Raw genomic sequence first — 26,452 nt, 5'->3', positions numbered from 1 at the left:
TTAATTGGTTAGCATTTATATATTCATACTTGTATTTTAATAGCATTACCTTTAACACATAACAGGTTATATGATGCAGTTCTATGTTTTAAAATGTTGCATAAATGAATTGCCATGATTTATCCAACACCTGATATCAGCAGGAAATATGGTTGTAGAGTAGACATGTATTAAAAATAATTATGCTTACTTATTATTTTGAGTGGTTAGCTCTGCTTGTCAGCAGAATAAGTGAATTGGAGATATGGTTGTTTTTATTTCATTCATATGTATGTGTGTATTTCTGTGTGTATCAGAGGTTTTTTATTTTAAAAATCATGCATATATTCAGTTGTAAACTTTTTTTGAAATATCCTTCATCATCATATTCACAGTAACCTTAATAATAAACAGTGCATCTAATTTCTATATCCATAACATAGCGTATAACTGATTGCGATATTTATTTTCCTTTCTGTGTATATGTATTCCATTCTAGCATTAATGGGTGTCATACATCAGGCTGTGAGTGGAAAGAAATATGAAATTGAAGTGTCAAGATCCTGCTAAATAAGACATGCACACTGTGGCAAATCCTGACACACAGGTGAATGAATAGGAAACTAAGGATGTGACCCTTAGGAATTAGCTTAGAGATCCAAATTCCTTCAGGGCATGCTTCATAACTGTCACTCATCACAAGGAATGCCCTTGATTTGAATCCAATTTTAACTCCTGCCCACATGGAATATTAACTCCTGCCCACCTAGAATTCAGCGCTGGCTAACTGGGGCCACTATAAATTATTTACAAAAGAGTTGGATCAGACAACCGAAAAGTTAGAAAATAGCATAACAAATAAATAAGTTGTGTGTGTGTCATTCTGGGAATTTTTGCTTAATTAATAATGTGTGACTCTTCTGTTATATTTGTTTTTTGGGGGGGGACTAAGCCAAAACATAGACAAGTTGCATAGATGTTGTCTAATTACTGAAGGACACTTAGTATAAAGGCTAAGACTGAAGAGTCATGCAAGTAGCTTCCCCAAATAACTTCTTGCACAGAACCTCAGTCACACTATAATCCCACATTATGGGGCAGCAAATCACTTTTCAAAGCCATAGTAGGTTCACATTGTGATATGAGGGTCTGTGAGTTGATTTTTTTTTAAAATACAACATATTTTTCATTTATGCAGGCAGTACATAAATCTTCTATATGGTCTGAGATGGAGCGTTTGCGCAGAGAACAGACATGTATAAGTTATCCATGTTGAGCAACTAGTAGAAGTGATCAATGTCATGCGCTTAAACGGTTTAACAGGTATCCCGATCCTATCAAAAACTGGGCTCTAACGATGCTAAGAATGCAAGTGAGAAGGAGATTGACAGATTAGACTTTTCTTGCAGTTTAAATATATTGGTTTAAAGAAAGACCATACTATGGTATTTCAGTTTATTTGTGGTTAGCTTTCATTAGACTACTTTGGGTTTGATTCACCTAACAAGTCCCAGCAGCAGAAGCCATGCACAGGGTCTCCCACTTGTGCAACAGGGCATCCCTCCTCTCCTCCTGCTACTCCCCCCCCCCAAAGGCTTTGTGGGAAGAGGAATTGTTACCTCTGGCAAGCTTCTACTTAGAGCCACATCTTCTCAACTAATATGATAATTGCTTTATATTCACTTAGTCTTAGCAGGCAGAAAGCAAGCTTTTTCTGTTGGCCTTGGAGATTGTGATGGTACACAAGAGAGTTACTATTTCAGTGGTCTCTGGTGTCCATTGGAACCAGGCAGGATGGTCAATGGGAGGTGGAAACAGAGCCACAACCAACTAATTCTGGTTTTTGTTCCTTTCTCCCTCCCTTCAATGACATGGAGGCTACAGCAGAAAAATTTCATGACACTGAATTTCTAGGTGAATTTCTTGGCTCAGTATACTTGGGCACTGTCATACTTTCTTCTCTGCAGGGCCTCTCAACACATCCTTCCAGCTCCTCATTCCAAAAAGAGAAAGTGCAGGGCCTCTTAAGCAAGAGGGGTGTCAAAGAGCATTTTTATTCTTAGTTTATTTCTATGCCACCTTTCTGCCAAAAAGATCCCCAAGATGGTTCACAAAGGGTTTTAATGCTTATTTTTGTAAGTTGCTTTGAATTCGCATTTCGGACAAAAGTGACTAATATATTTATTAGTGAATGAATGCAGACTGAAGGCGCTCCCATCTCAAAAGTAGAAGCTAAGCAGGCAGTGCATAAATTAACCTAAGCAAAAATCATTTTACCAAAACTGCCACTCTTTCCTTCCCTCCTACTTGTTCCTCCTAATTATCCATTGTTTCGTTATAAGCAATGGCTACATCTATCCTTATAGAACCTTCTGTTTCTTGAGATGAGTAGGTGCAGAATTTCACTAGGACAAGACTGAAGCAGAAGGTTGTCGGCCAGTACCAGCAGGTATCTCAGTAGTAAATAAGTAAGCCGTCAGACAAAAGTACTCTATTTGCCCTAATGGACCAATGTCCCCTGTGTACTTCAGGTGACTGCTTATTATTAGCGAAAATACCTGTTCATTGCATTACCCTTTACATTTTGGGGCACACACTTAAAAACAACAACACCTAAAAGGAACAAGAAATATGATGAGGAATGTGTGATATATATCAGCTACAATGTAAGAACAGGTAGGTAGCCGTGTTGGTCTAACGCAGACGAAATAAATTTTAAAAATTAAAAAATTGTCCTGTAGCACCTTAGAGACCAACTAAGTTTGTTCTGGGTGTAAGCTTTCGTGTATCTGAAGAAGTGTGCATGCACACAAAAGCTTATACCCAGAACAAACTTAGTTGGTCTCTAAGGTACTACTGGACAATTTTTTTAATTTTAAAAATTTATTCCTTAATGTAAGAACAGTTTGCAAGGGCAAGTCCCATGTTGAGTGTAGCCTAGTCTCAGTACTACAAATAGGTTTTAGCCTGGACTCAGTGGAATCCCTTCCTAAATGTTCAGACCTAGCAAAGAAAGAAGAAGAGAGCTCTTGGGCTATAACCCCAAACTTAAACCTAAATGTCCCAGAAACAGCAAACACCATTTGTGGTAGATGCTTTTATCACATCTCGTAATTTACCATTCCAAACGCCAGTCTATCTTCATACTCACTCTAGCATATAGACTGCTTTACTTGGATGAATATAATGGTGCATTATTGTGACATCTTCCTTGAACAGCATTGAAAACTAGGAAGAGGGACTATAAATAGCAAGGCTTAATTTCCAGTCCTAGGGGCACACAAGCACTCTCAGTCCACTTAAAGTCAATAGAGATACATGAACAAACTGAAGCGCTTAATGATTCACTTTCTTCTGCTTACTAGAGTTGATCATGGTAGTTACCAGAGTGATACTATTTATCTGCAGCCCCATTAGGAGATCTCTTATTGGTCAAGTTAATACAAGTCATTACTTGACTTGAAAATAATGATTTGCAGCCACAGTAACTCCCGGTAATGTTTGAGCAGATGCTGAGGATCAGGGACAAGGGTTCTTACTAAATAAATTGCAAAACATTATTTGCCAAGCAGGGCCACTTGTCTAAGCATTATTCAAACTTCTTATATATATTTTTCAAAACCCAGACATATTTGTATTGTTAAAAAAAAGTCTGTATTTGCTTTGAACATCCAGTGCGTAATGATAAACGTAGCTGTTTTTTCCTGTCCTTGATGTACAATTTACAAGCTGAGTGAATATTGATCCCACTTACAACAAGATGTTTTTGTAGGAGAAGAGGTAACAGCAATGGAGTGCCCACAGGGCTGGTCCCACCATTAGAGAGAACGAGGTGGCTGCATCAGGCAACTGATTTTGTGTGTCACGAAGAGACAGCAAATTGTTATTTATTTAATTTGTTATTGTTGGGCAGGGGCCAGGGAGGAAGAGACCTGCCTGTGGAATTTTCTTTCTCAGATTTCGAAATAAGAACGTAAGGAGCCCTGCTGCATCAGATCAAAGGTCTGCATAGTCCAGCTTTGTGTTCTCATAGTGACCAACCATATGTCTGTGGGAAGCCCGCATGATGGAAATAACTTGTCTGGCTTTGGGTATCATAGAACTGTAGAGTTGGAAGACACCGCAGGGGTCATCTAGTCCAAACCCCCCCCCCAATGCAGGAATCTCAACTAAAGCATCCAAGACAGATACTGTGCATCAAGGCTGCCTCAGACAGTAGATTATTTGGGCTTGGTCCTGAAATGAACCTTCTCTTTCTATAGTCAACCAATTTCCAATTTTCTCTGTATGTAATACATTCCATAGTTTAAGATTCTCATTTATGCCAATTTTATTATTATTATTTCTATCCCTTAAGATTGGCTAGGATTGGGGAAAATTCAGTGTAACGCTTTTCCAATCATTCCATCTGCACAAGCATTTCAGCTTGCCAGATGAAAGAATCCGCTCTGTCCTCCTCCTGGAGGTTCTTCCACCCTCACAAGTGCAAAATTCATGGGTTGTGCAGGTGGGGTAGGAAAGCCCCATTGCACGAGTGGAAGTCCTTGCGCTGGGTTCTCACTGATGAATCCTACCATATGTCATTAAAATCCCCTAACAGTTGTGCTCCCACATCCATATTCTGCATTTGGAATGAACATAGTGCTTTGCTATCTTCCGTACATGTCTAGGTTGTATTGTATTTTTTCAGGGATCCTTGCCTTATTAAGCAAATGAAAGATCATGTCAGAAGGACAGTCTTGCAATGTGCCTCAGATTTGCAGTTAAAAGGACTCCCATTATTTGTGTTGGGGCTAGAAATCCTTAGGCCAGCTACATGCCCGGGCCACACGCATTTGCTGGACCTGTACTTCTGGGGTCTGACTGTAATATGTCCTTGAACCGTGCCTCTTGTTGGCCTGGACTAAGGATGCAGAGATGGGTGGGTGGATGCAGAAACCTCTCACATTGCACAATGGGCATGCAGCCTACTCCAGAAACGTAAGAGGAATGTCTGCTGCATGGCTCATATTTGCTGCTGACCCTCCCTACATTTGGTTCTGGCCTGCCCACAGCTTCAGTGTGGCCCCCTGGAATATTTCCAGCAAGGGAACATACCGTAGTCCTCAGTCTGACAAAAGGGTTCATTTGCAGTCCTGTGCATGACTTCTAAAGCCTCCAAATCAAGTGAGGGGAACCTATGACCCCCCCCAAATGTTGCTGAATTACAGCTTCCTTCATCCCTGGTCATTGGCCATGCTTGCTAAGGCTTATGGGAGCTTCAGTTCAGCAACATCTGAAGGTATAAGGTTCCCCTCTCTTACTATAATTACAGGGTAAAAAACCCCACTGTCTTGCTTGTGAGCATGCACATGGATTTTAAAAAGTTATTGGATGCATATTTTTTTCAACAATGGGGGCTGTCACGTGCTCTGTGCACTGAATTCCTGTGCTTTACATATAGGGAACTTTTCAGCATATGACAACATGCAATTCCAGCTGCAATTTGAATGACACCATCATAAGAACCATACATCACACCCCTTCCCTTCCTGTACAGTTCAAACAGCTTACTTTTAGAACAGTCGACTTTGATTTTATTTCCTCAGCCTCATCTGAGGTCAAATTTATTTATTACATTTTTTATTTGCCTCAAAACCAGAGTTCTCTAGGTGCCAGAAAATTAAAGCTATTTAAAGCACATATTCAATCAAATCACAGCACCCAAAAAATCCTGTAAAACAAAGCACCCACATCAGAGTAGAGGTTAGTAATACAGTAATATAACAAAAAAAAACCCACAAAATAATCTCATAGAATCAAAACCACACCCTAATCCACTATGAAATGCAGAGATCAACAGCTCCAATGGAGTCTGTTTTTCAGCACACAAGCCTTCAAGCTATGACAATCTGTCCAACAAAAGCATCTCCCCTCACTTGGATTTCCCAGGTTCAAATATCCCTTTTCCTTTGAGTCTGCAAAGGTTGCCGAGCATTTTGCTCTGCAAAAAATAAATAAATAAAAATAAATTCAGTGTTGCTTTCCAAATCCCACAATTTGGAAGAGGTGAACTTTGTATTAAAGGTAGAGCAGCTTCTAGCATGCAAACAAGTACTGAATTTGGAAGCATCATTCACAGTAAATTCTACAGAGTTCAATGAGGACCAAATGCCCATCCAGTTCAGCATTCTCTTCTTACAGTAGCCACACCCAGGTGTCTATGGGAAATCCTCAAATGGAATTTGAACACAGCAGCACTCTCCTCACTCTTGTTCCCCAGCAACCAATGTTCACACAGGTGGTACAGAGCCATCATGGCCAATAGCCACCAATAGCCTCATTCTGCATGGATTTGTCTCATCTCCTTTTAAAGTAATTCAGATTGGCAGCCATCATTAGTTCTGGTGGTAGTGAATTCCAGTTTAATTATGCACCATTAATTCCCAAGGAAGTATCTGAGGAAGTGTGCATGCACCCTTATACCCAGAACATACTTAGTTGGTCTCTTAGGTGCTACTGGACAATTTTATTTATTTATTTCAACTTTGTCAGACCAACAAGGCTACCTACCTGAATCCCAAGGAAGTACTGAGTCACAATTCCTCTTCCATTGCTTCTTTTATAATGGTCCAAAGGAGCATAATCATCTCTTCCATACAGAGATGCTACCTAAATTGGCATTGCACACAAATCAGATGGGATGGGTGGAAAATCATGAGCTTTCTTTTTGAATGTTATAGAAAAGGCTTCCTCAACCTTGGCCCTCCAGATGTTTTGAGACTACAATTCCCATCATCCCTGACCACTGGTCCTGCTAGCTAGGGATCATGGGAGTTGTAGGCCAAAAACATCTGGAGGACCGAGGTTAAGGAAGCCTGTTATAGAATAACTGCAGGAACAGGAATCATTGCTCACTCATAATTCTTTTTATCCTTTGGGGCATGTTCCCAAATATGTGGTGAAAAACACATGGCAAAAAACCTGCAGATTTCTTTGTATAACGTGTTGGAAAATCCATCCTGACACTGATAAAACTGTTGATGAGAGCCTGTTTAACTACGTGATATTTTCACCAAAACATAAAATAAAATGCTCAGTACAAATGTACATTCTATATCTTTATTATTTCAGAACTGTAAAAACAGCCATCATCTGGAGAAAATTTATCTGACAATTTATTAATGACAGATACTGCTGGAGATGTGCTTCCTTATATCAAAGACACATAATTTTCCTTGCTTTGAGGTGTTACGAATGACATTTAGTTTAAAGTTTTATGTCTTTCATAGCATCCCCACATGATTTAATATTCCCATTTTACAATGACAATGCTATCATGACAATAAATTTTTTAAATGACAGTGGTTTTTTTTCCTAATGCTGAGTTCTCAACAGGATTTGGGGTTATACTGTTCAAATATTCTGTTTCATGCAAAACATTCCACTGTATATCAGAATTAAATAAAAAGAACAGGCTCTGAAAACAAACTTTACCAACAGCAGGAATGTTTTCATAAGGATGCATCCTTTACCATATGTCTTACCGAGGAACTGCTTGCAAGCTTCCCATCAGCATCTGGTGGCCCACTGTGAGAACAGGATACTGGACATTTGGCTTGATCCACCAAGGCTCTTCTTATACCCTTTATCACATGATCGGATCTGACTGTGTGGTACCTACTTTGGATGACTTACATAGGGTTATGTATAATAACACAACAGTAAAGCCTTCAGATTTTGCTGTACACACTTGTAGCTGTCAAATTTGGACAAATTTACATCATAGTTGTGGAACTCAAGTTTTGAAATTTGTACAAATATGTTTGCAAATGTACCAAAACCTTGATGCCCTCCTCTCCTGCAAAGGAAGAAGGGACTGCTGTTTTTATTATGCTAAGGAAAAGGTACATCCGAACTGTTTTCAGCTGGGAAGAGTGATGCGGGCTTTCTTGCCCTGACCTTCAGAGCTGCTCAGAAAGCTATGAGAAGCCTTGCTGTTTTCAGGCAATTGTCTCACTGCAGCACCAGGGACAGCTCCCCTGCCTGGAGTAGTGAAGGGACTCACACAGACACTAGTCTGACTGTGGAGACGCTCTAAAAACAGTGAGATTCATCACAATTTTCTAAGAGACTTTGATATTCAGCACAGTATCAGGGAAAGTCTGTGCCTTTCTTCCTTCTGAGCCTAAAGAAGAACTTGGACTCTTCCTCCCCTTGGCTGTCTTCAGAAGTACTTGGGAAGCAGTAAGTTTTATCCTTAACCTGCTATCATTGTAACTTCTGCCCAGTTGCAATTGATTTTATTACTACTATTATTATTAGCAAATGCAACAAAGGGGAAAAATGAATCATCATTAGTAGCAGCAGATCCCATTAAGAATAACTATCAGCCTACACACATCTTAAGTTACATATGTACATTTATGGAAGTCTTTCAGATGGTGAAATAGGTATCCACACAAAATTGTTGTCTGTAGGAAATATAGTCAATTATAGCCCCAGTAGTGAAGAATAGTTAGTGAGTATTATAAGTCTCTTAGTAACCATAACAGCTTGTAAAGTCCACTTTTGTTGTCCCCTCATTAATCCCCATACTACAGGAATACAATTTTAGAGTACATGAACAAATATCAAGGATTTCACCAATACAAAATAAATACAGATAACAACTTCAGACCATAGGGAATTATTGGGGAAGCTGGCTACAGTTTTAAAGCTACTGACATTTGCCACATGTGTTCTTCTACAATGGGCGTGAGGAACTTCTGACCCTTCAGATGTTGTTGAACTCCAGCTCCCATCAACCTCAGCCAGCATGGCCCATAGTCATGGATTATAGGAATTGCAATTCAACAACATCTGAGCAGGCACAGGTTCCTTGCTCATGCTGTACTACCTCCCTCAAGCAAGAGTATTTCTATTTCAATCATTTTGTTAAAATGTGGATACAGACCTAGGAATGTACTATTTTTCTCTTCCGTACATGTAAACAACAGCAAACCTTTGTCTGCTGATTTGATAGCCAAGGCCACCTTCAGAATCTGAGTAAAAAGTGAACTGTGTTTCTAACAGCAAGTGGGTTGTGTTTGGGGTTTTTTACACTTTTAAAAGTCATGAACTCTGTACCCTAACTTGCTCTTTAATATCTTTGTTAGCATTGCACCAGAATTACCATTTTAGGAAATCTTCCTCCCTTCTCAGAAAAAATTCCCTACTCTCTCCTCAAACATTATGCACTGATAGTGAGTTGATTTTACATATTCTGTTTTTCTTACAGTTGATTTAAAATGAGTTTTCTGCAAATTTACTATTTCTCCTAGCTCTTTGGGGGTTTAAGGAGTTCTCATTGAACTGAACTTCCATACACTCACACCACTAACTAGAATTGCTTCCTTATTGTATCCATCTGTTATATCCTTGGTAGTGAAAAGGGGGACTGGTTTCTCTCAGTGCTCTTCCCATGTTTACTGCTGTTGATTAAGGTGGGGAAAAGTCTCCCTTGTGACATCTATCTTGTGTCAGCAGCTAGAAGAGGGATAATGTTTGATGTTTTATTCTGTTTAATATTCTGTTGGGAGCCGCCCAGAGTGGCTGTGAAACCCAGCCAGATGGGCGGGGTATAAATAATAAGTTGTTGTTGTTGTTGTTAATAAGTTGTTGTTGTTGTTGTTGTTGTTGTTGTTGTTGTTAGGGACCCATGGCTCTCCAGATGTTTATCAACTCTAATCAGCCTTGGTCAGTAAGGATGTGAACTGCAGTTTAGCAACACACAAAGGGCATCCCATCTTTGTTCCATTAATAGGTTTGTGAGTTCAACTCTACTGCATTGCCATAAGTTAAGCAGTGGATTCAAAAAGGGTTCAGTCTTAAAAGGGCAAAATATGCTTGATTCACCTTGGTAACCAATTAAGGAAATGGTCTGAACTATGTAAGGAAATCTTTACATGGTGGCCTCTGCATGTTTTGGACTACAACTCTCATCAGCCTCAGCCAGCATGGCCCAATGGTCAAGGATGATAGAGAGCTGTAATTCAAAATGTCTGAGGGAAACCTGTTCTAGGAGGACTCTGGAAATCCAGAAGAGGCAAACAAAGCTAAAATTGGCCAAGCAGAGATAAATCCTAATGACTGCTTGTAGATACTACAATTTCTATGGAAACTAATATCCTTGTGGTATGTATTTTCATTCTGAATTCTAGTTTTTGTGGGAGTGGGGGGTGGGGAGAGCATTTGCCTACCTGCCAGATGGACCATTTTCTGAGATACATCTTCCTGTAACTTCTTTGAAATAATTTCCATTCTGCTTTGCATCCAACACCACATTTTCTTTCTCTGTGAAGCTTCTAGCCTTAAAAATAGTTCAGCCACCTGTTGCAGGAAGTAAAGGAACATATCATTTGCAAAGTTTCTTAAAAACAAAACCGTTGTGTGGGTTTAATAGTTGGTTGTCAATAGTCATTACTTAAGATTCCCAGTCCCACAACTGTGCCTAACCACAAATGCCACCCCTCCCCACTGCTGTATGGTGATTATTGTCGTGTGTGTGGTAAGATAGAGTAATGCATCAGTTGTGAAATTCTCCATCAGTGCTAATTTGGAAATGGGAATATTTATTTTTTACATACATAGTCCACCTTTCCTCCAGGCAGCTCAAGGCAGAGTGTGTGGTTCATTCTGTTTCCCATTTTATCCTTAAAACAATTCTGTTGTGATGTTTAAAAAGCTGGTGGCAAGAGAACTGGGCACACGGTGCTCAGGGACTGTGCAGGCAGGTTGATGCACACAGGGAGACTGGGGGCAGGGCTGCTTTGCATGCCCTTCCATGTCTCCAGTTTTAAAAATGGTGTGTCCAAGCTAGTGCCTGAACATTGCTGGAGTGAGTGGAGCTCTTCCAGACAGTTATTTATTTATATTTTAATCCTTTAAAAATAAAATAAATATAAAAGGTTACTGTGTGCCATCACCTACGGCTCTGAAACCTCACAGTCTGTGTTTCCTTCCTAGCAGGAGCCACAGGCTGGGGGGTGGGGGACACAGGGGGGCGAGTGAGCTTAGAATGATGTCTAGTTTTGTCTTGAAGCACCTTGAAGTAAACCCCCTCACACAGGGAAATTGGGATTTCCTTGGCACAAAATACTTCCTGTCTTATCAGTGCCAGAAAGTCAGCACAAACTAATCTTGCTTCAGCAAAATGGATATATCTGCTATATGTGGACTTTGCAGCACTACTTCTGTTTTGCAGTGTGTACATTCCATCAGATATAAAATATACTTTGATGCATTATATACTAGAACATTGGAAAATAACAGTGCCTCCGCACTCTGGTAATTTTCTACCCCGTTTGAGAGATTGCTGCAGTCGCTGGGAGCTTTAAGTACCTGGAAAGCCCCAGGCTACACTTGTAAATGGAGACACATCTGTGTCACAAGCTCTATTTACCTGCTTTTGATCGTCATTTTTGTCAATGGTCCATGAAAATGTGTGGAACCAGGACAAATGACACTGTGAACTGATTACTTCAAATTCATGGAGTAATAAAAACTGAAGGCTTTGGTAGCTTAAGAGAACATGACAGTTCTTTTCAAGGAAACAATGCTTTAGAAAGTTACATAATCATAATTGTCGTCTGCAGTGTCTTGGCTTCAGAAGAGATTTTCCCAGGCTACAAGGAGCTGTGTCCTTGCAAGTCCCCACAATAAATGTTAAAATGAGTTCTGTCTTGCAATTATAATACTAAAATTTGCAGGCTCTGCCTGATGATTAGGAGTAAACAGATAAATTCCTTTTCAGGTGGCAACAGGGAGAGGCCTTTGTCTTTCTGCTAGTGTTGTGTTACGCACATATCTGCAAAACATCTCATTTATATTGAGATATGAACAAAATTCCCCTGTTCCCAAGCAACATCTTTCTTCTAGCTCGTGTTTACATTATTCCATATGCTATTTCTGAGTCCCCAGCATGTGCAAAATTATAGCAAAAGCAAGTCTTTGAGTGACATACTGATTTTGCATCCTATAACCATGCCACATCTTTCTTTTTAATATGCAAAATGGAATTTAATTCACATGTGCTACATTTTAAAGGTTCTCTTTCCCCTTAAGCTTCTTTAAGGAAGAGCTTCTCCTACAAGCCAGACGGATATATGTGTAGGCAACAGCATTACTATTACTTACATCACATTTGAGCGTCTCTGGTTTCATTCATCTTTAGTCTCTATATGTCTATTTCCCCCCTGCTAACAACCGTCGGCACTGATGAGCTGTAGTATATCCTGCTCTCTCTCCTTCCGACAGCAGTCATGAGCTGAGTTTATGCCACCTTCCATTGCATCCGTATGCAATCTGGCCTGATCGCATTTGTGCTTAATTTGTCTAGCCGTCCTATCTCTTTCATTTTCTCCTTGGCTAGGTATGACACTGCAGATTTCGCTTTTTAAAAAGGATTCATCCTTCTTCTGTCTGATTCTGCTTGTGCTGCTGCCATCACAAAAATCTGGGGCCAGACACAGCATAGTGGGCATGAAAGATGGGGTGAAAATAGAGCTGGCCAGAGTGGAGAAGGCAGGAGGTGTTCCAGGAATGAAATGAAAAGAATGGATGCTTCCTAGCTTTTATTTTATTTAGATTGTGTTCCAGCTTTCCTCGTAGGACCGCAAGACAGTGTGCATGGTTTGAGAGCCAGTGTAGTGTAGTGGTTAAGAGCGGTAGACTCATAATCTGGGGAACCGGGTTCGCGTCTCCGCTCCTCCACATGCAGCTGCTGGGTGACCTTGGGCTAGTCACACTTCTCTGAAGTCTCTCAGCCCCACTCACCTCACAGAGTGTTTGTTGTGGGGGAGGAAGGGAAAGGAGAATGTTAGCCGCTTTGAGACTCCTTTGGGTAGTGATAAAGCGGGATATCAAATCCAAACTCTTCTTCTCTTTTTCTTCTTCTCCCACCTTTATCCTCACATCACTCCTGTGCGATAGGCTGGGCTGAGGAACAGTGACTGGCCCAAAGGCACCCAGTCATCTTCATAGCTGAGTGAAGGCTTGGACCTTGATCTCCCTTAACCACTACAGTGCACTGGCTGTCAGTAGAAGATTGACATACAATATGGTAATAAAAGTGCCAGCTATCTTCACTATTTCCTACCAAACAACAGGCTATCTAGGCTACTTAATCCTTGTGCTAACAAGGATTCTGTTAACTCCAGTGGTCACATGGCCTGCTAGGTTAAATATTAGAGGAATAATCTGTATCTTCTTTCTTTATCCCTTTGCTGATATTTTTATTTATTTTTCACATAAACAGCAAACAATCCAAGGTTACCAGTCAGCTTCACGGCTGAATAAAGATTTGAAAGGAAGCCTTCCCAGTCCTATCCCATTGATTTAGCCACTGCACCATCCTGACAGATCTACAAATCAGAAAGCCCCTCTTTCAAATCTCTCAATTTCTCAGCCCCAACTCCACACCTGCAGTATGGAGGCAATTATATTTGCCTCTCCAATACACTCCAACAACCCCTATTTTCTGGTATCATTCTGTCTCCTGTGAATCCCCACTTTCCCCTTTAGGATGCCTTGTTAAAACCGTGTTGGTATGGGTTCTTTATCATCTCATTAATTAATTAGAAATCCCCACAGACTCTCTAGATAATCTCTGAGGGCTAAACAACATGTGATATTAGCCACATGACTCAGTAAATCTAATTAATCTGTCCCCTTTGATTACAGCAGCCTTGGGGTCCTGATCCAGAATGGGGGCCCACACTGCTGAGGGAAAAACTACTCCCCCAAAGTTCCATTTACTGAAAATAGCAACTTTGAAATTAAATAGCAGGCAAACAGTGCAAGACTTTAATCAAGATTGGGAGCACATTCTGGATCCTGCAATAGCTTTTTTTCTCCATGTTAATCACTTGTTTAAACACATGATTAACTTCACATGTAGTATGGCCAAATGGGTGAGTGACTATCTTGTCCCTAGCTCACATTGATGCAAATATTTGCAAATGAATACTAGGGAACTGTGCAGTATACAATCTCCGATTCCACATACTATAACTACTTAGCTATATTTTTAAGTATTGTGTTTCAAGTAAATTTTTATAACTTGGCTTTTAAAAATAGGCTATTGTAGAATATATTAGGCTGATTTTAAAATATTAATTGGACCCTATCTGTCTTGGACCAATCTGGACTCATTCTAACCTGTTCTGGATCTTAATCCAGATCATGATCCAGAAGTTCTAAACCTCTAAAAATGACCGTAACTTCCTTGTTTTCCACACACACATATACACTTTGTTGACATGGCAGCACACACAGATTGTTATATTGTATGTATCCTGTCAAATTTCAGATGGATTTTCATGTTCCTTTGAAATTTGATTTTTTCCTAGAGTGGTTTAATGACAAATCTCTCTTCCCAGGGAACTCTGAGAATAGTAGTTCTGTGAGGGGAATAGGGGTCTCCCAACAGCTCTCTACACAAACTTTAGCATTCATTCTGACTTGTTTTGAGGAAGGTTCAATAACTGCATCATGCAAGAGTTTTCAGTGCATTTCCACATCACTTTCCTTATCGCAAAAAGTCTGGTTTTGGTGAATCAGGTTTGTTGCAAATGAAATCCCAATTCTGAAATTGCTCAGCCTGAATTTTCTAGTATGTGATTAAATCCCACTCAGAAATAGTGACAGTCTGGAAGCACCCATTGATTAATCTGTCAGTTTCACCACACTTCATTTATTCCAAGATAGATGGCAATTTTGCTGTTAGATGCTTGACCCATCTTTGTTTGCCACCAAGAAATTATATATTAATGTCTCAGTCTCTTCAATTGTCAGAGTAATTCAATAACACATTTAATTGATCCAATAAAGATTATAGTACAATCCTATCAGTGTAAACTTAGATGTCAATGATTTCACTGGGTCTTACTCCCTAGTATGTTATGGATTGCATTCTTCATCTCTGGCTTGACATCCAATAGATAATTCCCAGCTTAAAATAAAGATTTCAGCTGTTTGGAAACAAAAAATAGAGGGAAGCGTGTAGAAAGCAAGGTTAACCAGGAATAATGTGAGCAAATATGCATTAGACATATAGCATTTTGCTCCCCCCCCCCCATTTTAAAAGCAAAAGTAAATGCATATTTGTTTTAAGTATGTGATGGTTGACTGTACATTTCAATCAAAACAGCATTAAGACATCAAGCCTAAGAAAATAGAAATAAAAAATAGAAATTCCCATAGTATTTCCCTAGACTTCAGCTATGGAATATGTCATACCCCTGGGAAGCGGCAATAATACCAAGATCTGAGTGACAAACTATTGAAAGCAACATGTCCAGTGAATGAAGCCAAAGAGGAAATCCAAAGTGAGCAGACAAACACTAGGAAAAGCACAATTTCTAATAAAAACAAAGCACTTTGGAATGAGGAGGGCAGATAAAATGGAGATTAGAACAGAACAAAGGGGAAGAGGCAGCACACATCAAGCTGTGGGAGACTTGAAGAAAAGGATCATAGAGGACATTAGGAAATAAAGTGTCAAGTTTGTGAACATAGTGCGGAGTACTCTTAAATGAGAGATCTACAAAAGACGGAAAGCTTTTGATGTGGCTCTACCAGCAGATGCTCTTTGTGGAAGACAATGATTGCACAGCGTGCAAAGAGAGATCAAAATGGAGTCCCACAGAGTGCTGGAGACTGATTCCAGTGACTTCATGCGTACCGCACTGGGGACAATTGACACAGGACTCCTGCACACCATTTCATTCTGAGAAGGAGAAGCAAATGGGCAGGGCTATCCTCCCATCCTTCTCATTTTCCTGTTCTAGAGGACATGGGAGAGAGAAAATAGGCAGGGGGGGGAAGGATAAAAACAAGATGAACAGACCTAGAAAAGCAAATACTCAGCTGAAATTAACACAATAAAGAACAGTGGGAGCTCAAAAGCGGAAAAACTGGCAAAACTGCTCTCAGCATGCTCCAAGATTTACTGCAAAATTAAACATCAGTGTATTTTTGAGAAAGAAATTCACCTGTGTAGCATCAGAAAATCCTGCTGTTTGTCTCGGGAGTAGCAAACTTTGAGGATCATCATGAATTAATCCCACTATAACTTTCTAAAGCAAATTAGTAGCATAACCTCTTGTTTGCACCAAGTATGTTGGGATTTGGGAAACTTTCTCTTGCTGCTAACTTCTTTGACCAGAGGCGTACTAAATGCAGATTTGTGGACTTGTTGCTAACTGGATGTTTGCCAGTGTGCTGGTGACCTGCATGTTCTACATTATTGTGGTTGGCAGTAAAGAAGTAGAGGCTGACCTTGGATTACAACTCTTTAAGGGTTTATAGTCATTTTATACAACCTATCTGCAATCGGTGGATATAGGGGAGTTAGGGTGGTTTTTCTCTACTTTCATCCACCTAAGGAACTGGCCTAGTCATCCATGCCACTGTTACCCCTTTGGCAGGGCTCTAGAGCCTTCTGGCTATAGTGAAGCCATGTGCTTGGTTCCCATATTCATTTAAAGCAGTACCGCACCATTTTAAACAGTAACGGCTTCCCCCAAATACCTTTGTGTTGCTTTCTTGCTGTTCTGGCTTCAGGGATAGCCGCGCAAAGCCTCTTCAAGAACATTTGATTCAGAATATTTTTTTTTCCTTGTTTTCCTCCTCTTAAAAACTAGGTGTGTCTTATGGTCGGGTGCGTCTTATAATAATAATAATAATAATAATAATAATAATAATAATAATAAATTTTATTTATATCCCGCCCTCCCCAGCAGAGCCGGGCTCAGGGCGGCTAACAACAATCAAATAAACAATCAAATAATAACACATTCTAAAAATATTTCATTATAAAAATTAGTTAAAATCAAATTGATGGCAACCGAATAAACAAAATTCTGTGCAGGTTGCCAGAGGAGGGAGTCAGGCTGCGCCCTGACCAAAGGCCTGGTGGAACAACTCTGTCTTGCAGGCCCTGCGGAAAGATGTCAGGTCCCGCAGGGCCCTAGTCTCTTGTGACAGAGCATTCCACCAGGTTGGAGCCGCAGCCGAGAAGGCCCTGGCTCTAGTTGAGGCTAGCCTAACTTCTCTGAGGCCTGGGACCTTGAGGGTGTTATTATTTGCAGACCGTAGGTTTCTCTGTGGGGCATACCAGGAGAGGCGGTCCCGTAGGTACGAGGGTCCTAGTGACGCGATGACAATTCCCCCCCAAGCGCCACCCTCTGTCCCCGATCAGAGAGAAACGAGCGCAGCCATTGAAGGACTGTGCCCTGGATCCCCACGTCGGCAAGGCGGTGGTCCAGGAGTTCGTGATCGACCATGTCAAAGGCTGCTGACAGATCTAGAAGAATCAGCAGCCCCGACCCGCCTCGATCCAGCTGCCTGCGGAGATCATCTGTTAGGGCGACCAGAGCCGTCTCGGTCCCATGACCAGCATGGAAGCCGGACTGGAATGGATCCAAAGCAGATGTTTCATCCAGAAACCTACCAAGCTGTTCAGCAACCGCTCTCTCAATCACCTTACCCAGGAATGGAAGATTCGAGACCGGGCGGTAATTGGATAGATCTGAGGGATCTAATGAGGTTTTCTTTAAGAGCGGACGCACCACCGCCTCCTTCAGTTCCCCTGGGAATATCCCGGTGCCAAGGGACAAATTGATGATATCCCCCAGGGGGGCCCGCACCTCGTCTGGACACGCTCTAATCAGCCATGACGGGCACGGGTCAAGAGGACAGGTAGTGGGCTTTCCAGCTTGGAGGAATCTGTCCACATCGGCTGGAGATATCCGGTCAAAGTGGTCCAATACTGGACCCGAGGACAGTCGAGGGGCCTCCAGTTCCTTTATTGTATCCAAATTGGCAGGGAGGTCATGGCGGAGCAACAGGACCTTCTCCGCAAAAAAGCTCGCAAATGCCTCACAGCTGTGTGTCAGATTAATATTTAAATTTGGCTGTCCTTCAAGGGACGTTAAAGACCGAATTATACTAAATAATTGCGCCGGGCGAGAGCTAGCGGATGCAATGGAGGCCGAGAAGTAAGACTTCTTAGCGGCCTTCACTGCCAACTCATAGGTTTTCATAAAAACCCTATAAGTTGTTCTTGAGGCTCCGTCACGGGCACCCCGCCATACTCGCTCTAGCCGTCTGAGGTCCCGCTTCATTTTCCGAAGCTCCTCGGTAAACCAGGGAGCCCGGTTTCTGCGGGGTCGCAGAGGGCGCTTAGGTGCGATCTCATCGATGGCTGCCAGGAGCTGGGTATTCCAGCCCTCAACAAGCTCAGTCAATGAGTCGCCAGGGGGAGCAAGGTCCCGCAAGGCTTGACGGAATCTATCAGGGTCCATCAGCCTCTGCGGGCGAGCCCAAATCGGCTCGCCACCTAAGCAGGGTGGGGGTGGAAAGTCAATCCTGGCTTTCAGAGCGTAGTGATCAGACCATGGCACCTTCATCGGAGGAGACATGATCACATCTATACCAGCGCCAAAGATCAAATCCAGCGTGTGGCCTGCTTGATGTGTGGGGCCCAAAACAAACTGGGAGAGCCCTAGTGTTGCCATGGAAGACACCAGGTCCAGAGCCTGTGAGGAGGGAGTGGCATCAGCGTGGAAGTTGAAGTCTCCCAATACCAATAGGTTAGGGAACTCCAAGGCCCAGCCGGCCACCGCCTCCAGCAGGCCTGACAGGGTGGCTGCTGGTGCGCTAGGTGGCCGGTACACCAGCCAGACAGCCAAGCTCTCCTCGGAGCCCCACACTAGGCCAACACATTCAATGCCGGGGATCGATGGCGATGGTAGAGCCCTGAAAGAACAATCTTCCCGGATTAATACTGCCACCCCTCCCCCCCCGGCCCACAGTCCGTGACTGGTGGAGGACGGAGAAACCCGGGGGAGCCATCTCTCGTAAGGTAACAGTTACCCCTTCACGCACCCAGGTCTCCGTCACACAAGCCAGGTCGACCCCCTGCGAGGTAAAGAAATCTCGGAGGGTAGCGGTTTTGTTGCCTATAGACCTGGCATTGCACAACACCAGTGAAGGAGGTGAGTAATCCTTGCTCACCCTACCCTCGTCCCTCGGGATGGGGCGCAGATTGGAAGGGGTACGAGCATATCCATATCTCGATCCCCTTCGCCTATAACATCTGCCCCCACCGCCATACCTCCCTCGCCCCTCCACGGTCGCAATCCCAAGCCTCATACTAACCTCCATTTATAAAATAGAAAACAAAACAATTATGCCCAAACAAAACCAATCCCCACCCCACTCAATGCCCGACCTCAGAACAAAACAAAACGGAAAAAAACAAAAATACATAGATAAAAACCACCATTCACGGTGGTACAACAAAGTAAACAATAAAAACACCTTTAAAACACCTTAAAATATATAAAAACATGTTTAACATATGCTGCAGCAGCACCAGTGTCTTTAAAGCTATTACGGGGGTGAGCCTGGCCCCCGCCCCCTAGGCCAGATGGAATTAGCCTGAGGGAGAGGCCTTCTCCGACACTCACGATGCAGCAGCAGCGATGTCCCAGACCCCAATGAGGCCTCTTAAAGCTGTGGCGAAGGTGAGCCTGGGCCCCGCCCCCTAGGCCGGATGGAATGTTATAGAGGGAACAATACGGTAATCATGGGAACTGTACTTTGTTAAGGGTACTGAGAATTGTTAAGAAACCCCTGTTTGCCTCCCAGAGCAACAATTCTCATTCCTTCTTCCCAAGGAACTCTGGAAATTGTAACTGTCTGAGGGTCCTAGCTATCACAAAGGTTGGTGTATCACCCACAATGCCTGGGAAGCTTCTGAGCCAACTCATGCAAAAGCAGCCATCCCATCAAAGGAGGGGGTAAATAGTGGGGGGCAGTGTTGTCTTTTCTCACTCTCCAATCCTCCCCCTCACCACAGGGTGTGGCCACAGGCTAGGGGCTCCTTTTTTTTTGTATATAAAATTTTTTATTGGTTTTACAAAATTTTTAAAACAATACAAACATATAAAAAGACATACAAACACGTATAGTTTCATAACCTTTTTTTCATAAACCTTGTTTCTCAGACTCCCCCATACCTCCCCTTTCTGCATCCCAATGTCCAAAGTTTTTTAGCAACTTCTAGATATTTCTGTCAAGCCTCTGTCCTCTTAATCTTTCCTTCAGTCTAATCTTATACCGCTGTAACCCTTTCTTTCTCAAAACCTCGACATTCTAACATTCATCAAGTTTATAATAGTCCTTAAGATATATTTTAAATCAGGCTAGGGGCTCTTTACCCATGGTATAGGCAGGGAGTACACCAGTATCTGCTGATACCACCTTCCTTAATTTTCTTAACATAGTTGTTTGGCATACTCACGATTCCTTCTTATAATGTGCAAGGATGTGGCATTTCTGGAAATATACTGTATATGTGGCTATCAACACCATATTTATTTATTACCCTTTGGATTTAGAAATGATATCATCCGATATTACGCAATCAAAAATTAATAACATTTGTAGAGAAGAGTTTGGCATGTTAATGTATTAGGCGAGTATGTGTGGTCACATTGTGCAGGGAAATTTAAATGTAACCATAATTATTATGAACTCTTTTAAATAAAGGGCAAACTATATGAGGCAATAGACTGGCAGTTCACTTCTGTCCAAAAGATATAATGTATGGAAGTTCAGTTGGCAGTCAGACAAGAAGCCACTTCCTAAGGAAACTGCTCAAATTCCACAGGCCAGTCTCATCTGATTGGCAGTCCCACCTTGTGGCTGGGAAGTCCGTTTGGTGCAGTTCCCATGATATTATGCATGTAGGTGCATGAGTAGCTATATTTGTGTACACAAAAAGAAGGCATCAGAGACAAACAATTTCTTTTCTTTATCTTTCTCATTCTTAGATACACATAACCATATTTTAAAGTTCCTCCTGGTCTTATAAGTACATTTGCCTTGGGGACTATGAAATAGTGAGGCATAACACATAACAAGAACCTGTGTGATGAATATGCTGGTCAAAAGCCATACAGACTCCTCATAACATGGGATAAACATGATACAGGTAGGTCAGTTAATAGACAAATCAGGACAAGCAGATAACAGAACCCTATCTCTACAAAGTAGAAATCACCACTGAGAGATTGCTTTGGTAAGCTTCAGGGTCAGAGCCAATCTTCCTTGCAAGGTGGGGGCTGCATGAAATAAACTAATTTCAAATCAGTGCCTTTCTTTTTTAAAAAATAATAATAATCTATATTCCCCCCCTTCACCGTACAGTTTTCTTAGATGGTGCCCCTTCTTTTTCTTCAGTTTCTGCCTCCTACTTACTGCCTCCTCTCACTGAAGTCTCACACAAGGTTGGAATCTAGACACATATAAAAACGCTGTGGAAAAAAATATAAAAATATATATTGAATCATCCATTAGCTCACCATTATACAAGTGCATTGTATAATGTACTAAAAATGCACTTAAAACATTATATTTGCAGCTACATAGCACATTCCCTAGGTCTTCATTCTGCAAACAGTCTATATGCTGAGGCAATAGTTGGCATTAGGGCTGGGCACCAGTGCTGGCTGAATCAGGCAGATTCAGAGAAACCTTTTCTAAAAAAAAAAGTCTATTCCTCTCAAAATGCCTACAGCCAATGGGATGTACTTTGCAGCACACGCAGTATATAACCAGGTGCAACATTGTCAATTATTCCTCCCAGCCAAACTTGACTTTCTGAAGGTCTCTGTCTCATTGGCTTTCTTTCCTTTATTGAAATTTTATTGTAAAACATCAGTTTGCCCTTGTCTGTTATTCATTTTTCTGTCTCTTCTTATTAACCTTAGGACTTAACAATTTAATATATTCTCTGTACAATCACTTTCAACTCATTTTACATCAGTGGGTTTTTTTTTGGTAGAGTTCCCCCCACCTCATAATGTATGCCTTTCTATTACTATTTCTATAAAGTGCTCGTAAGTCTGTGCTTTTTGAGTTAATTAATGCCATTTATACTGGCACCAACCATTTCCTGCCTCGTAAGGAAACTCTTTTCAGTTTGGTATTTTCACAAGACAGCAAAGCACATCTTGAACTTATCAAAAGGATTTTTTTTTTAACAGCCAGAAGAATCATGTTGGCAGTAATATCACCTGTCCTTTCAAAAACGAGTTGTTCAGATTTCCCTGCTCCACTACTTAAGATTCTGACCAACCATTATATTAATTTGGGCTCCTAGTTATTTGTAATTAAACTTGTCAGATTAAAGTACTGACTATGTCTTCTGACAGTATCAGTTGTACATGGTGAACAAGATATTCCCTATATTTACTCGTAATTTTATGCCCACTCTGTGGCCTGAAGACATGTCATCCAGCAGATTTGGTGAGATTAAGCAGCTCTAAGTCTATCCAGGGCTTCGACAGGAGAATGTTTGGGAAGCCAATATTGTCTTAAGTGGTGTGACATATCTGGGTGGTGTTGGTGAGGGCATCTTTCCCTATTGTTAACCAGTAGCAGTTGGCAGGGTGAAGCAGTGAAACATACTTGACCACCCATCACTGGTGACAGGAGACGGGACAGGCAAGAGGGTGGTGTGTTGACATAAGGCCTCTCCCTTCCCTCTCTCCCTCCTAGTAAAGTAACACTGGTGATGGGATCTCAAGTAAGCACTGTGGCCCATCTGACAGTTGACCCCCTTTCTAAGCGTTCCCCAGAAAAGCATCCTTAGGCTGTCATCAGTCAGAACCTTCTGATGAATTCTAGGCAGTCTACAAGCAATAACCCCTGTATCTATCCCAGCTTTGAGGTGAAACGAAGAGATGAAGAAGAAGAGTTTGGATTTGATATCCCGCTTTATCACGACCTGAAGGAGTCTCAAAGCGGCTAACATTCTCCTTCCCCTTCCTCCCCCACAACAAACACTCTGTGAGGTGAGTGGGGGTGAGAGACTTCAAAGAAGTGTGACTAGCCCAAGGTCACCCAGCAGCTGCATGTGGAGGAGCGGAGACGCAAACCCGGTTCACCAGATTACGAGTCTACCACTCTTAACCACCACACCACACTGGCTTTGAAGTTTTCATTTTATTTCTCCCAAGCTGAGAGAACACTGTAGGCTTCTTGACATGTTACACTGAACACAAGGTAGAACCTGTCTCTACAAATGTACAGATGTTTGTGTGGAAGAGTCTGCACTTCATGATTTGTACAGCTCATTTTACAGAGAATGAAACAGTAAAAAATCAATCATAAAAACAAACAGAGACCCCAAAATCACCTTAAAATGCATTAGATGAACTAGAGTCTGAATCAATGACAAAAGGAGCAACTGACTCTAATCAGTCAAACAGAAATGTGCTTAGAAGTTAGTTTCACCATCATAAAAGTTCTTAACTTCCTTTACAGAAAAGTAGACAGTGTAGAGCAGTTGAACTATTATTTAAGAGGAGATTAAACTCTGAAAAGAAGATTGGAGGTGTAAAAAAAGGTCTCTGGATTTTTGTTTATTCAGGAGTGCCAAATGTTCTATTTTTTGTTGTTGATCTAGTTTGCATGTGGGGCTGTGTCACAAGTTACATAAATGAAGGAAGGAATCATATTGATTTAAGAAATGAATACCCTACCTAGGAACATTGCCACCAAACAAAATGCCTACAAAATATTTCCAGCACTTGTAGGTTCTTGAATTCTGCTCATTTCTTGATTGGAAAAGTTGCCTTTATTGTCTTTGGCAAGCTTCCAAATACAGATTGGTCCACCATCTGAACAATTCATAAACTCAAGAAGCATCTACTGCAAGCTGATTTGAAAGTGTTCCCCCTCCTAGCACGGTGGGAGAATGCCAACCTTGATTTATATGAATTTGCCATATATTTAGGGTTGCAGCTTTCATCACCGCATTTCCATGCCAGTAAAAACTACACAGGCTGAATTTATATTCTACTGTGCAGGGCCTTAATTCAGGAAAGGAAGTAGCAACTTTATATTCCAACTCTCAAGCAAAATTTTATTAAATTTTTCAGCTCATTTATCATGTGATTCATTTATTGGTCATCTCAAAGACTCCTTCTCATGATTAAAATAACAAAAGCCTTGTGCCCAGCTTGGGGGCAATAGGAAATTGTTGAATAAATCAAGCTCATGCAATACCAGTGAGCTTAATATTATAGTCTGGCAAAAGGAAGACAAACAGAAAATCATTAACCATGGATTCTGAAATCTGAGCTGTTTCAGTTAGTAGCTGATCCTACTAACAGGGTTAATTACAACATAAGTATTCCCAATATGAAAGATTCCTCTCAGGACACTTTCTCCATGTAGCACAGCCACAGTTAAGAGACACATTTGGTCCTGTCCTCGTAGTTGTATTGGAACAAAAAAGTATCGAAGGCTTGGGAATGGAAGCCGCTAGTTTGAGAGTATAAGCAACACACAAAATTCATGCCTCAATGCCAATAAGGATAGAGCTATTGTCTTCACAAAGATAAATTCATCGCAAACTATCATCACGTGTGCAGCTTATTTCAATTATGATAAAGCTTTACGAGTGTTGGGAAGCTACCCTTTTAAACTCATTTCTGAAAGCTATTCTATCCATAATTACACTCCCATAATTAATTAATGTTCCTTTTGCAGTTTAATGATTGCAGTACTTTTGTTAGGCTTTCTTCTTGATAAAGGAAATTAAGATTCATAGATATACTAGGGGTACAATGTGGCAGCATCAGGGATGGGAGTCTATAGAGGAAAGCTGTAACTGTGTTCTCTGTTGTTGGATGTCTACTTTGTTTTGTCATTTAATAATCTCAGCTATCTTTCATCTGTCTGATTCTTGTTACGTTTGAAACGTTTTTATTGTCTTTGGGCTTGAGAATAGTTTCCCCACGCACACCAATTTTACATTTTACTCCTAGAGATAATTTATTGCATGCAAATATTTCACTTATGTTGGTGCTAACTGGAGTCAATGTGGTGTAATGGTCTGGGACCCAGGAAACTTGAGTTCAAATCTCAACTTCTTTTGTGGACTTTTAGCAAAGAGCTTAACTAAAAGGAAACCATCAAGCCACCACAAATCACCAAGGTTACTTGCACTTTATTCAGGAACTCCAAAGTTGGGTTTTTAGAGGACTTGTACAAATTCTGAAAGTCTTGTGACACCCTGCCTCTTGGCATCACCTGGCAAAACCTCTGTGAGGATTTCAGATTTGAGTTTTTCATTCATTCATTCATTCATTCATTCAAGTCTATATTCAAGCGGATGTGATGCCAGCATTCTCTTGATACAGGGCTTTAGATCACCCACAGCATCTGAAGTTTTGTTTTATAACTCTTTGCTTCTACCTGCTACAGTATTATTGATAATATTTTAAAAGCACACACAGAAAGCAATGCATTCTCTGCATTTAAGTCAACTTGTTTTGGAATAGATTGAGTTATAGCAAGGATTGGTTTAAATCTAAACCCTCTACTAAAGATTAAAGACAAGATGGCAAAATCCTATCGTTTCCTGCAACCTTTTCTTAAGCCTCTTTTTTAGGGAGGGGAGGAAACATTCAAAAGTTATTGGCTTTAAATAATCTTCATCAACTTCTCGCCTTACGCAACTTCAAAGACCAGTGGCCAATGCATGGCAGCTTTTGAGACAGAGGATTACTAAAGACTCCCACTGGAGTAATGCTGTATTCATTTTCTGTGTAAACCATGGGGATTCTATGCTGACAGTTTTGTGGAAGCCCCTTTCAAGGCAGATGCTCTACTAAGACTATTCCAAGTGCAGAAAGAGAAACAGCTTGTAATATTAACAAGGCTAGATCCTTTTCAGGACTCGCTGTATCCTTTATTGAAAATACAAAAACAAAATTGCTTTCAAAGGCTTATTTATAACTGCTTCAAGCACAGATTGCACTATCATTATTCCACAATAAGAGCATGCGTTATTCTTCCTGATATTAAGCAGGGTTCCTTTCTAAAGACTGCTTTCTAACAGAAATCTGGTTAATGGTGCATGACAGCATGAACCAAAACATGCCATATTTTAACACTAATTTAACAGAAGTGGGGCAAAATACTATTTGCTAGAGAAAAAAAGCAACAGTAAGAAGCTTTTCCTGGGCATCATTAAATATATATATATTTAAAAACTCTCTAAACCTCTCCAAAATCATTTATTTTGACAAAAGATTGATAATTATTTTATTGATTTATTTAATAAAAAAAACTATAAACCGCTTAATAAACAATCTCTCTAAGGGTGCAAAAGCCTTGAATCAGTTCTAAGGATGGGAGACCTGTAGCCCTCCAAATTTCACTGGACTACAACTCCTATAATCACTGACCACTGACTCTTCTGGATGGGGCTCATGGGAGATGGGAGTCCAATCCCAGGTTCCCCAAGCCTGGCCTACTGAGTTCAATAGCATGGACCTTGGATCTGTGACCATATGACAATGTAAGATATTCTTGTAGGTTAGTTATACTTTACCACACAATCAATTTTTCCCTCCTCTTTCTTTAAAGT

At 41.1% G+C, this 26,452-nt stretch overlaps 1 long non-coding RNA gene across 1 annotated transcript in view; it reads right to left on the bottom strand.

The window, feature by feature from the left end:
- The window catches only part of LOC308581970, a 137,744-nt gene extending 125,418 nt beyond the window's left edge, over positions 1–12,326 (bottom strand). Inside the window, exons 1-2 of the long non-coding RNA XR_014005421.1 lie at positions 12,136–12,326; positions 10,200–10,329 (exon numbers count right to left, since the gene is read on the bottom strand). This is a non-coding gene — a long non-coding RNA (uncharacterized lncRNA). The remainder of the gene's footprint in view (positions 1–10,199; positions 10,330–12,135) is intronic.
- Between the last annotated feature and the right edge of the window lie 14,126 nt (positions 12,327–26,452).

Source organism: Podarcis bocagei, assembly GCF_964188305.1.
Source record: "Podarcis bocagei genome assembly, chromosome: 2".
Classification (NCBI taxonomy): Eukaryota; Metazoa; Chordata; class Lepidosauria; order Squamata; family Lacertidae; genus Podarcis; species Podarcis bocagei.
This window is presented reverse-complemented; position numbering and strand designations above follow the sequence as displayed.